General features: G+C 37.3%; 1 protein-coding gene across 1 annotated transcript in view; it reads right to left on the minus strand.

Moving 5' to 3' along the window:
- Nucleotides 1-11,258: 11,258 nt before the first annotated feature.
- LOC145823217 (receptor-like protein EIX2) overlaps nt 11,259-14,284 on the minus strand; it is a 192,369-nt gene continuing 189,343 nt past the window's right edge. The window contains exon 3 of the transcript XR_014365487.1: nt 11,259-11,445. The gene's annotated coding sequence lies outside the window, so the exon portion shown is untranslated. The remainder of the gene's footprint in view (nt 11,446-14,284) is intronic.

Raw genomic sequence — 14,284 nt, forward strand, 5'->3', positions numbered from 1 at the left:
CTGAAGTTTGCAAACTTTATGAGGGGGATAAGTAGACCCAGGGGGAGGTTGCATGTAGACCTCCGCAAGAAGAACACCATTAAGGAAAGCATTTTTCACGTCCATTTGATAAAGATCCCAGTGTCGGGAGGTAGCAACCGCAATCAGGCTACGAACAGAGGTGAGACGAGCAACAGGAGCAAACGTCTCTTCATAGTCAATACCATATTCTTGGTTGAAGCCTTTTGCAACAAGGCGGGCTTTGTAGCGCTCAATAGATCCATCAGAACAAGTTTTGATTTTGTAGACCCATTTGCAACCAATGGCAGTCTTGCTAGGAGGAAGATCAACAATGTCCCAAGTGTGAGTTTTGTCTAAAGCCTGCAATTCATCAGTCATAGCTTGCTGCCAAAGAGGATTAGAGCGAGCCTCACGATAGGAGGTCGGTTCATAAGTGGAAAAAGCAGTAGAACCAACAATAAAGTCACGAAGACGAGTAGAAGGTTGGGTTACCCGATGTGGTCGAGTAGAGGCAGGAGGAGCCAGAGGGAGAGACTTACCAGGAGGGGAGGATCCCGAGGAAGCAAGAGCAGGACCATCAGAGTGAGCAGGGGCATGGGACAGACCAGAAGGCAAGGCAGTCTCGAGAGAGGCCGGCAGGGGCGGTGGAGTAAGCCCATCAGAGAACTCGGGAGAGGCTGGCAAGGGCGAGGGAGTAAGGTCATCAGAGAACAGATCCGTGGAAGGGTCAGTAAAAAACAGAGAGGGTAAGGGAACGGACAAACGGAAGAGAGAGAGAGAGAGGAAAACATTTTGTGTTCCCAAAAGACTACATGACGAGAGATACGGAGGCGCTGGGAGAGAGGATCCCAACAACGATACCCCTTGTGTTCAATACCATACCCTAAGAAGCAACAAAGGTGAGAACATGGTTCAAGTTTGGTACGTTCATGAGGTTGGAGAAGAACAAAACAGGCAGATCCAAAGACCCTAAGGTTGGTGTAAGGGGGACGGGTGCCATGCAGACGCTCATAAGGAGTGTGATTATTAATGACAGGTGTAGGGATACAATTGATAGTGTAAGCAGCAGTGAGAGCTGCCTCGCCCCAAAAATGTTCCGGACAAGAGGAAGACAGAAGAAGAGCTCGAGTAGTGTCAAGAATATATCGATGTTTCCGTTCAGCACGTCCATTTTGTTGAGACGTACCGGGACAGGAACGATGAGGTTGAGTACCATGACTCTGAAGAAAGGAAAGAAAGTCAAAATCTTTATATTCCATGGCATTGTCGGAGCGAAAAAGCTTAATAGTTTTAGAAAATTGAGTTTTAACCATTGTAGCAAAATTGTAATAAAGTTGTTTGAGCTCAGAGCGATTTTTCATAAGAAATAACCAGGTAAAACGGGAAAAATCATCTATAAAAACAACAAAATAGCGTGCGCCTCCCATAGTAGGAGTAAGAGAAGGTCCCCAAATATCAGAATGAATGAGATCAAATGGTGCAAGAGAAACAGAGTCACTTTTATTAAACGACAAAGCAGGTTGTTTGGCAAGTTGACAGGACACACAATCTAAAACATCAGAACTTACATGACCTAAATGACCACTGGAAATTAGAGATTTTAAATGACCAACAGAAAGATGGCCTAAACGACAATGCCAAAGCTGAAAAAGAGATAAAGGAGGAGCAGTGGTAGTAGTGGTAGGAGCTGTGATCTGAGAGGAATCTGGAACATGAAGATAGATGAGTTCGTAGAGACGTCCATGCTTACGGCCTATCCCAAGAGTTTGCCCCGTCCAAGGGTCCTGCACCAAACAACCAGTACGGGAAAAGGTAACAGTTAGACCATGCTCACATAATTGACTAATGGAAATAAGATTTAAAGTAAGAGCAAGCATAAGATAGACATGGGATAAAGATAAGTGAGAGGTTGAAACAGAACCAACATGACTTACAGACAGAAGAGACCCATCAGCAGTATGGATAGAAGGAACATGAGGAGGAGAAGAGAGATGAGTAAAAATAGTAGGGTCAAAGGTCATGTGATTACAACAAGCGGAGTCAAAGTACCAAGAAGTGTTACCTGCGGTGACAGATAAAGCAGTAGATGGAGGAGTATCGGAATTCTGCCAAAAATGTTGAAACATGGCTGCGACATCAGTTTGAGAGAAGACTGGAGTGGAAGGGTCTATAGGGACAGAGGAAGGTAAATCCTCTGAGGCAGCAGCAGCAGTGCATTGAGCAGGTATTGGTTTAAACGGAGTCCCAGAACGGTGAGAGTGGCTGCGAGAAAAATTCCCGGTGGAAAGACCATTGCGAGAGGCACGGGCGGGATTGCGGAAGCAATCTTGCTGGAGATGACCAGGGCCAGTCTTGTTGCAAAACCGACAAAGACGAACTGGACAATTAACCAGAAGATGAGTCGATGGAAGATGGCGGTTGTGACAGTAATTGCAGGCATTGGACCTCTGTGGTGAAGGTGAGGAAGGAGAACTTCGAATCTGGGGAGTGGCAAGAACAGAGTCCACAAGGTGCGGATGGAGAGTACCAAATCTAGTTTCCTCGGACAATAGTTCTGAAATTGCTTGCTCAAGAGTGGGTAAAGGAGTTCGATGAAGGAGAGATGCGCGTACTGGCTCAAATCGAGGAGTGAGAGCCATGAGAAACTGAACCAAGCGCTGTTGGTCACGGTAAGTAGTAAACAAGGTAGCATCCTTAGTACAGTCCCATGGAGGTTCAGAAAGAGCGAGCTGATCCCAAGCATAATACATTTGGGAGAGAAAATCATTAATGGTTTGAGTGGTTTCTTGGCGCATACCGTGAAAATGACTCAGAAGCTGATATTGGTGAGCAAGGCCAGTAGTCTGATAGTGTTCTTGTAAAAAATCCCAGATGGCTTTGGCAGGAGAGGAAGCAGAGTCAAGTTGGAACCGACCAAACTGAAGGCTGATAGATGTAATAGAAGTATTGCGAAACCAAGTGATGATCTGATAGTTTTTACTATCCCAATCTTCCAGTCGGTCCATATATTTGGCAGCGGAGTCCGTGGCAGCGGAATCTGTGGTCCCTGGAACAGGTTTGCACACATCCCCAGTAATGATGCGCCAAAGTTTCTTTCCTTTGAGAAAGCCAGACATAGCTTGTGCCCATAGGACATAATTAGTCCCGTTAAGAATAGCGGAAATAGGGTGGGTAGTGGAGTCTAGGCGATCCATGAGAGAAAAATAGCACAAATGAGGTAGAATCTGAAAAAACTGAGGTTACCAGTGAATTCAGAAGGTCGAAATTAGTCAGAAAAGGAGTGAACTGACCAAAAATATGACCAGAAAGGCAGAAAATGGATTAGTCAACGAAGCTGGTCAAACAGGATGATGCAGGGCTGACGTCACAGGCGCGGCGCAGGTTAGCAGGCGAGAGACACACGGCGCACGGAAGCAGCTAGGGCTGACGTCGGCTGACGTCAAAAACATGCGGCTCACGTTAGCAGATGGTGCCGGGGCGCACAATAGCACCGGACAGTGTAGGAAGCGCGTAGAGCGCGTCTGAACCGAGTGAGCGCGTGGCCGAATGTTCTGGCGGCGCGTGGAGGCGCGTGCGGCCGTAGATGATGATGAATTTGGTGGCGTTGGCTTCGTCGTGAAGAAACGAAAGTGGTGGTATGGTCCAATCTGTGTATTAGGTAAGGACGAGGTACGCAGCAATCTGTCAGGAACAAAATATGTGATGCAGAGACTTAGGAAAAACACCTGTGCTCTGATACCATGAAAGAGAAATTGAGAGAGTTGAGAGAGTAATATTGAAAGAGAATTCTGTTATATTAACTCTATATCAGAAACAAAATAGAGACTCCATAATATAGGAGCTCGGATACAAAACATCATGATGATGTAATTTAATAAAATAAGAAAAAGGACGCCGAAAGATGGTGGGCGACCGAAAGCAACCGAAAGCTATCTTTCTATATTATATACATGCTATAAGTGGTAACATATTATATTAACAACTATCTATACATACTATCATATATAGTATTTAACAATTATATTCATATACTATCATATATAGTATTATGTGCATATGTTAACAGTTTTAGTGATGAAATATTGGTGTTAGTGAAATATTGGTGTCAAATAATTAATTAATTTATTTTCAGATCAAGGGTAATGAAAAAATTATTGAACAATCAAATAATAAATAAAAAACAGTATTTCAACTTGGAAACTCTACGCAGAGAAACTGAAAAGGGGAAATCATAGAAGATTAAATAATTGAAGAGACAATGCAAAACACATTTAAGAGTGATATTTAACCAATTGAAGTTTTCTTTACTATATAATGTACATATATTGACTTTACAGCAGCTCGATGCGAGCAATGCTTACTTACACAAAACTTGTACATATATTTTTTTTGCTCATAATTTTTTTTTCTTTTTTTTAATTTTTGTCAATTTGAAAGTTGATGTTTTAAAGTTTTGAAAATCAAAATAAATATCAAATCATTATTTAACCATGTGGGCTGTCCTTGCTATTAATAATAAGCTGGGCCGAAAAGTTTTTATTTTATTTACTGATATATGATATTATATAATTTAAAAAATTTTTGTTAACGTGTATTTTGAGGATACATGTTAAGAAAGTGTAATAAGAATGTGCATTTTTAAAAAGAACATTTCTACACAAGTCCTACTTTATGAACTTATACTTCATTAAATCCTAACTAAAATTTTTTGGACAGTCTCATTAAATTTTTAATAGTTGAAATTGCCTTTTAAAACAATGATTGGTCTTCATTTATGATTATCCATAAAGGAACATAATGATTTGATATTTTTTTTGATTTTCAAAACTTTAAAACATTAACTTTCAAATTGACAAAAAAATTTAAAAAAAATGTGCAAAAAAAAGAAAAGAAAAGAAAACTAAAATGAAAAAACTGAATTATTTTTTTGTGCAAAACTGAAAATTTTATATCTATAAAGGAGCATGATGATGGAACATTGATGTGCAAACTTTAAAAAAAAAATTTAATGAAAAACTGATAATATTCTCAGTTTTAAAATTGAAAAAAACTGATAATATTCTTGGTTTTATTAGATAGTTGAATCAAACCAATAAGTAGAAAGACAAAAAAATATTTAATTTCATACTCTGTTTTTTTCATCAATTAGTGAAACAATTATCTGAAACATTACTATGCAAAATTGATAATGTTCTTAATTTGAAAAATTGGAAAGAAAAAAAATTGTTAATATTCTCAGTTTTACTAAATAGAACTTATTGGTTCAAAAAATCTTAAATATGACCTGAGCAACCATAACATTTATAAATAAGATTTTTAGATAATTAACTCTTTTTAAAATACATGTAATAAAGAAAGTACAATCTTTTTAAATTTCTTCATATGCCATATGGAAACATGTTAACAAGACCCTTTTTTAAAAAAAAAAAACAAAACAAAACAAAAAGTTTCAAAATATAAAGTCATAGGTAGCAATGTGAAATCAGTGGCTCAATAATATGTTTGACATAGCAAAGTTTCAATACAGTAATTAATATGATTGTAATTTTACTTCCCAACTGTACTGGTTTATGGCAATATATCCAAATTAATAAGTACTATTTTAAAAAAAATAAAATTTATTTACATGACTTATTTCTATTACATTATGTATAGGTTTACTGATGAGGGAGGAAGGTGATATTCATTAATAGTTGAGGACCTTAAAGTAACTTAACCCAATTAATTTTAGTTACGAGGCATTGTGGCCTTTTGTTATGAAATATTGGTGTTAGTGAATTATTGGTGTCAACTAATCAATTAATTTATTTTCAGATCAAGGGTAATGAAAAAATTATTGAACAGTCAAATAATAAATAAATAAAAACAGTATTTCAACCTGGAAACTCTACGCAGAGCAACTGCAAAGGGGAAATCATAAAAGATTAAATAATTGAAAAGACAATGTAAAACACATTTAAGAGTGATATTTAACCAATTGAAGTTTACTTTACTATATAATGTACATATATTGACTTTACAGCAGCCGTGGTGAGGTGGTCGTGGGTGGGTAATTGAAAGAGCAACAATGATTCATCCCATTAAAAACATCACCACTAATAGCACTAATGCATTAAAAAAGTAAAAAAAAAAAAAAAAACACAACTCCAAGACCAAAACATCACATCATTAATGACGGGACCCACTGCCACCTAATTAGTGGGAGCACTAATTAGTGCTCCCAAGCATTTTTCTTGAAAGAGAGATGATGAGAGCACAGTATTTTTGTAAGCAAATTTTCATTATTGTCTCCCAAGCCTGAGAAAACAAAATGGAAAAGATGGGTTTGAAAAAAACAAACATGAAGCTTCATTCCTGAGTAAAGTGTTCGCAGCGTGTTTGGTAACGTTTACGTTTTTAGTTTATATTTATAAAAAATTTATAAACTGATTTTTGTTTATTTTTTATTTATTTTTAGAAAAACATAAACTATAAACGCGTTTGGTAATTGACAAAATGTTTAAAAAATTTTAAAAATATAAAAAAGAGTGAGAAATGGCAAGTGGTGGCAAGTTGCAGCAGAAAACGGTGGTGGAAAGTGATGACGGTGGGTGGTGGGTAGCTGGTGGTGGCGGGTGGGTGGTGGTAGTGGGTGGGTGACAGCGGCAGGTGGTGGGTGGTAGCGAGTGGGTGGTGGTGGCGGGTGGTGGTAGTGGTGGCAAGTAGGTAGCGGATGACGGGTGGTGGGTGGGTGACGGTGGCGGGTGGTGGGTGGTAGCGAGTGGGTGGTGGGTGGTGTTGGCAGGTGGGTAGTGGATGGCAGGTGGTGGTCGGTGGTGGCGGGTAGGTGGGTGACTGTGCCTGGTGGTAGGTGGTAGCGAGTGGGTGGTGGTGGGTGGTGGGTGCTGGTGGCAGGTGGGTGGCAGGTGCTGGTGACGGGTGGGTGGCAGATGGCTAGTGGTGGCGGGTGGTGGTGACGCGTGGGTGGCAGATGGCTAGTGGTGGCGGGTGGTGGTGACGGGTGGGTGGCAGATGGCTAGTGGTGGCAAGTGGGTGGTGAGTGGTGGTGGCAAGTAGGTGGCAGGTGGTGGTGGTGGGCGGTGGTGGGTGGTGGCGGGTGGATAGCAGGTAGGTGGTGGGTGGTGGTGGTGGTGGCAAGGGGTGGTAGGTGGGTGGTGGCCGGTGGTGGGTGGTGGTGGCAGGTGGGTGGTGAGTGGTGGTGGGGGGTAGGGGGTGGTGGCGAGTGGGTGGCAGGTAGGTGGTGGCCGGTGGGTGGGTGGCGGGTGGTGGTGGCAGGTGAGTGGTGAGTGGTGGTGGGAGGTGGGTGGTGGTGGCGGAAAATGGTGGTGGAAAATGGTGGCGGGTGGTGACTAGTGTTGGGTGGTAAAAAAAAAAAAAATTGAAAACTCAAAATGGAAACACATTTTTTGTGTTTTCATATTTTGGTCAAATTTATAAATTGAGATTACTGATTTATAAATAAAAATTTTTACCAAACAAGTTTTTATTTGAGTTTTTAAAATTTTTATAAATATAAACAAAAAACTGAAAACGTAAGTATTACCAAACGGCATGTACAAAGCAATGGATAAAGTAACTAACCTGGAAGCCACATGCCCTGCTTTTGCAGAATAACTTCCCTGCAAGGATCACAGGCCAACCACTTTGGAAATCCATTAATAGGAAAATCACAAGGAAATGGATGAAAACGGTGTTTTCCTGAGACTAAATCAGCTGCATTATGCTGTGTTTGGTTTTGGATATTTGAGGAGAAATTTAGAAAGAGAAATAAAAAATATAAGAAAAATGTGAATAAAATATACCTACATCTTATCTAATTTTACACATTTTTTCCTTTCCGTTTCCAAATCTGACCCTAAATTACCATCCAAACACAGCGTAAAAGATGGGAAAAAAAATGTATATCAGGTTTAAGACCAGGTTTAAGCCTAGAAAAAGGATATATGACAACACTGCCCAAGGAGAGTATTTATCTCTTATCTATGCTTCCAAATATGTCACTCACTCCTCTATCTGCCAAAAAAATCTTCTTCCAAACTTCCCTGCAGGAGGACGTATCTCATCAACCTCAGAAAATTTAAGAGCAGATGATTGCAAACTCAGATAGATTGATTTTAAAATACATGTAAGCGTATCTCAACTTCTCAGGTAGTACAATAATTCCAAGGAATTATTTCGAGAATTGAAAATTCATAAATAGCATGTGTAAAAGATGAAAAAATTAATTTTAAATTATCGAGCAATCCACACCCTCGATCTAGTTCGGCTTTCATCTGAATCGTTTGGATGTCGCTGTCTTCAATCATCTCCATCTTCAACTCGCTGGGGGAAGTGGGTGTCGTTTGGGGAAGGGTTTGAGAAGAAGAGGAGGGCTAATTCTGTCGAGTAGGGTCCATGGTAAAAATTAATTTTAATTTTGGATAAATTTGAAATAACAAATAAGAGAAAGACCCCTGTTGAAGAAAAAATTCTCCATTACACTCCCTATATGGAAATAAACGGATGGTTGAATTTGATGTAATATTGAAAATGTAAAGTTTAAGATGAAACAATTCAAAATTCAAAATTCAGTTTGTAATAAGTTAAATTTTACCCTTTATTAAAATATGAATTGGACTTTCTAAAAATACGTTATCAAATAATTATCCACCCACATAAAATACAAGGTAACAAAAAAAAAAATAATAATTAGTAAAACGTCTCTCCAACTTTGTGTAATAATAGAGATCCAAGAAAAAAAAATTTTTTGGACAAATTTCACTTTATTCCCTGTGATTTGGGCCGCGTGAGGTTGCTCATACTAAGCTAGATTGTTCATGCTAGTGCTTTTCCTGGACGACCCTTCCGTAAGAGCATCCACAATGGAGTAGCTAAAAAATGGTGTGTTATATGACGAAAAATGATTAAAGTGGGACCCAAAAATGTGTGTTAAGGTGTTAAGAATTTGTTAATTTTAGAAAGTAAATGGTGGTGTAATGAATTTGTTAAGGTGTGTATTAAGAATATATATATATATATATATAAACAATAAATAAAATAAATAATAATTGAAAAGTGCAGTGGGTGTCCACCCCACTGCATCAATGCCTCTCTCTCTTTCTCTTCTCTCTTTTCTCTCTCTCTTCTTGGCTGGCCAAACACTTGGCTAACTGTGGCTAGCCATTTAGTGGCTGGCACACTTAACAGCTCCATTGCAGCGCAAAACAATATTTTTAGTTTTTCAAAAATTACAATCAGACACTAACAAACCCACTAACAGTTCCATTGTGGATGCCCTAAGCCTCTCAACTCATATATGAAGGACAGAGAGAGAATGAAAGACAGAGATAAAGAAAATTATTTTGTGTTTTGAAAAATGAAGAAGAAAGTCTACTTTGTTTACAGTGTGTATATATATATATATATATATAAAAATTATTGCATCTATATAAATATAGATGTATGTATCTGTAAAATATAATTATATGAAAATAAGTTTAAAAGATTATGTATTTTCTTTTCTGTTTTTTATAGATCTAATAGTTTTTTCACTTTTTTTTTTTTTTAAGTTTTACATATCTGGATATTGATGATGAAGATGAGGGCATTTTAGTCATTTAATTATGAGAAAAAAATCATCTTTCTAGGTCCATTTGGATATTAAGCGTGTGTTATGCACGGACTATTATGTCAGATAGAAATGCTAACTGTGCACTTCAATCCGGTAACCACAGGGAGTTATGTGGTGATTTTCAAATGTCAGGGGTAAACTGCATGCGGCCCAAACCACAAGGAAGTAAAGTGAAGTTTGCCCTATTTTTTTAGTTAAGGTCCCTCAATGAAATTTTTTTGTGAAAATTGAAAATTTTCTATGTCAGGGCCAAAAATTTTCTAAGTGGAGCCGAAATTTCTCTGAATCGGACACAAATTTCTGAGTCAAATTTTCTCTGTGAAAATATTGAGAGACCCCGACTACTATGAAAAATATTATATGTCTTTTATCTTAAAAAATCTTAATATCAAGAACGTTAAAAAAAATTACCTGTTGTGTTTGGTTCAAGAATTTGAAAAGATCTTTGAAAAAAGAAAGGAAAAATGTTAGTGAAATGTGAATATAAGATACTTACATTTCACCTAATTTTACATCTATTTTCTTTTTACCTTTCCAAATCATTCTCCAAATCCATGAATCAAACACAGCCCCAATACATTTGAAAAACTAGTTCATATAGTAAAAAAGACACTGAAAAGTCATATAAAAATGTCAAATTTATTTTCATTCTTTCTCTACTTTTGTAAATTTGTTTTGTAAAAAACTAAAAAATATTCTTAAATACTTTATGTGGGTGTTGATTTTTGAAATCACAACCAAACAGGGAACTTAGATTAAGCTACTACTTGCCAACAAGAAAATGAGAAAACCATAGTGGCTCGTCCACCCAGGGGCATCCCGACAATCAAGTCAGTCAATGTTATCTTTCAAAAGTATCAAACAAGCACTTAACTCACAAAATAAAAGCATATTTTAGACCTACGGGGTGTCTTAGTTTTATAGTCAGTGGTGCCCTCGTCCCTTAGAAGTCTCATTTCATAGAACTCAAGTACAACACTTATCTCGGACTCTTACGCAGATATGGATAAACTCCTCAAGAACCTTATTCCTATCCGAACTAAGTGCTTCCTCTCATTTAAGACTCTTGTCCTCTATCTAAATATCTCAAATTCCGATATTAGCACACTACATCTCGACAATACCGTTATCACCTCGACAATCTAGCCTATTCACGTGGTACCTCGGCCAACACCTCGGTGACACCTCGACCACGTGGCACGGCCCTCAAAATACATCCCCACACTTCAATTTTTTTTCACCTTATATTTTAGTTAAAAAGTTAAAAATTTATTAAAAAATTCAATTCCCAAACCAAACTTAGACAGCTCCCACAGAAGCCATTTTTTTATATAGCAAACAAGTCACCCGCAAATAATCATGCTCGATAATTTATAAAATTAACTGGATAATTACAAACATTTTATTGCTATCCTTCCAAACACACAATGGATAGCAAAAACAAATACACAATCCTTCCAAACATACAATCCACAATATAATTACACGTGAAAAAAAAAATATTTATCAAGTTATTTCATCGTTTCAAGCAATACATAGAGGGCCTAGTAACAGTTGGTGTCACGCCCCAAGCTCCGTGACAACGCCGCACACTCATTTAAGTGAGCATGCAAGGCTAAGAGTCCAACACATAACCAACATTGTAAAATACTCAAATTAAATCCTTAAATATCATAATGCTAAAAACCATACAAATAGATAATTCTTATCATATGAAATTGTCCACCAAGTCCACTAATAAAAGAAATAATAATAATAATCCAAGTACTTAAATCATAGTCCTATTCTCGGCACTCCCACAAGTAAAAACCCCGCGCAGCTCTACTCCTCAGAATCTGAAAAATAAAATAAGGGTAAGCTAGACAGCCCAGTAAATAACCAACCATCACTGTTAGCTGGATCAAGTATACAAAAAAAATAGTAGATAACCAATAAATATATTTTTTTTCTACCATTCAATAAATGAACAATTATTTTGTAAGATGTTTCGTAGCTGAAAATAAACAGTGTAGCAATACATTTTAATTGAAAAGACAATGAAGTAATTCAATGAAATTTCGTTGTTCAAAATTGATGGTTCGATATTCAAATGGTTCAATGATGCAATTCACAAAACCCAAGTCTTGGTGACTACGGTCACTTAGCCCGTGACAAGGCCCAGAACCACACGTAGGCCGGTGGTAAAGCCCCAAAAGAAACTAGTTTCTGTGCCAATAAATAACCCCCATTGGCTAGGGTCCAAATCATAGTCAGACTAGAGTGATGCTCAGAATTCAAACAATACACAACTTTTAAATAAAAATATTCGATATTTTCAGAATAAACATTTGGTACAATTTTCAGAATAGTTTCACCAAATATTCGAATAATTTTCGTAATAATATTCGATGTTATTTTATACTTGACCCATATTTTATTTTAAGAGAACATAAAGGTTGTAAATAAATATTTATGATTTTAAACGATTTGATACGAATGAAAATGAACCAACAGTGATAGAGGGTTACTCACCTTCAAACAGCTAAAATAATATTTTCCAAGCTAATCTCAATTTACCAAGATCCACCTCAATCTCACAAACCTAATAAAATATTACACCGCATAAACAATTATTATGTGCATCCATTCATCTCTTCTTGTAACAACAATAAAATAAATTAACCCAATTGCCTATTGAGAACTCCCCCAATTTAGCATCAAAACAAAGCCATCACGGTTTCGGAAATTCTCAACCCATATTATTCTATTGTTGTTTATATACACGTAACAATTTGTAATTTGCTTGTAGTCAATCGTGTATCCCACAAATACACCACCATTAAACTTAACCCATCACATATCAATCTCAAAATATGAACCACCCAAATGGGATGCAAAATACACTCTAAAATTGAGCAAAATTGAGACCCCCAACATAGACTACATCAATATATCTATTTAATCATATATGCCCATAAAATCATCTATTGATATATTAACACTAAAATCATAGATAGGAATACAATAAAATAAATCTTACCTAAGTGATGAATAAAGCAAAACCACCACTCTTATGAATCCTCCCTCTTCCTTGGTTTGGGTTTCTTTTCTTTAACCTTCAACTCTTCCAAACCCTTTCTGCAGCACAAGTCTCTCTTCTCTTTTTCTTTTCTTTTATCTTTTACCTTCTCAAACCCTAGCTGCCTATGGCACAATTCATAGCCTCTGTTTTGTTTGTTTTCCAAGACTTAAAGCCACAATAGGTGGGCTTATTAACCTAATTTCTCAAAGTTACAAAATTACCCATCTAAGTAATAGGAAATATAATGCCATCTCATAACTAATTCTTTGATATTAATAAATGACTCATATAAGTTAATTTAATTACTAATCTATCCAATAAAATAATAATATTTAAAACTTGGGTTTTACAGTTGGTGCTGGTAACTCCGCTTCGTATGCTCCCAAATCCCGCATTTGTCTCTCTCAGGTGTAGCCCAACTTCCTTGGAAAACATAGGAAAAATAGGGGGGGGGGGGGGGGGAAACAATGTGATTATCAGTTAAATTAAAATCAACTAAATATTGGCCAGCCATCAATATAGTTTAAACACAGGGATCAATTCAATGTCTTTGCATAAATAGGGCACAACTTTAGTGCTTTTGTTAGGTTTGCAATGGCAGAGCACATCATCACTAAACAGAAAAAGATCAGAAGTTGAAGCTAATTTTTGGACCGTTTTATATATCAATGACAACTAAACATATAGTGGATGTCAAGCCATTGCTTGGTTAAAAATTAGGGTGGCAGTAGAAGGTACCGTATAGATAGATATTGAGACCAATAAGCTGAAGATTGCTTGCAACATAGACCAGCACATGCGTATTATAATTAGTAAATAGACCTAAGAAAAACCACAAGCTCAAGCAACTAGCAAGTGTGTGCTTAAATCAGCTTATGTAGGATTTGAAAAAAATAAATAAACAAATAAATAATGTCTAGCATGTTAGCAATGATCAAGTCCTTTGCAATCTAGCCATAGTCAGTGCAATTGTCACATAAAACCAATTCTTTATGCAGTCCAAGAACTCAAAATAAGCATGTCCAGATGGTTTGATAAATTAAAGGCACATAGTCGAAGTAAACCTTTACAAATGGAGCCCATTTCTCAACATATAATGCATGATCATAGCCTCCAAGGACTGCAAAGAGAATGGCCTAGAAAATTTTAGAGAAGCTAGTAGCATTTATCTAAGAAAACAGTTAATAAAGGTGAATTTGTTTTCCCACATTAATTGCAACATATTAGATTGAAGCTAAAGGGAAGCTCTGTGAAACAGCACAAAAGCATGTTGCGAATCTTGGGCACACCAGGGGACACTCACAAGCAAAAACACAAGACTTTTAACGTGGTTCGGCAAACCGGCCTACGTCCACGGGAGCGATGTTGTTATATATTAACAAATGGAGGAGATTACACACTCTCAACTCACTGTCTCTCTATATAACACACTCTCTCACACTCTTTGATACACAAACAGAATATAGCTCTCACTAGCTCTCTCTGTTTTGTGCCTCTCTCTCAGCAGTGTGTTTCTCTCTTGCTTGCTATGTTTGCCGTGTATTCAACTCACCATCACCATTCCATTTTATACACCAAAACAGAAGGTGGAGGAGGCCTCATGGGTGTGTTGG

The sequence above is a fragment of the Camellia sinensis genome, chromosome 1, assembly GCF_055761805.1.
Source record: "Camellia sinensis isolate YWXY chromosome 1, ASM5576180v1, whole genome shotgun sequence".
NCBI lineage: Eukaryota > Viridiplantae > Streptophyta > Magnoliopsida > Ericales > Theaceae > Camellia > Camellia sinensis.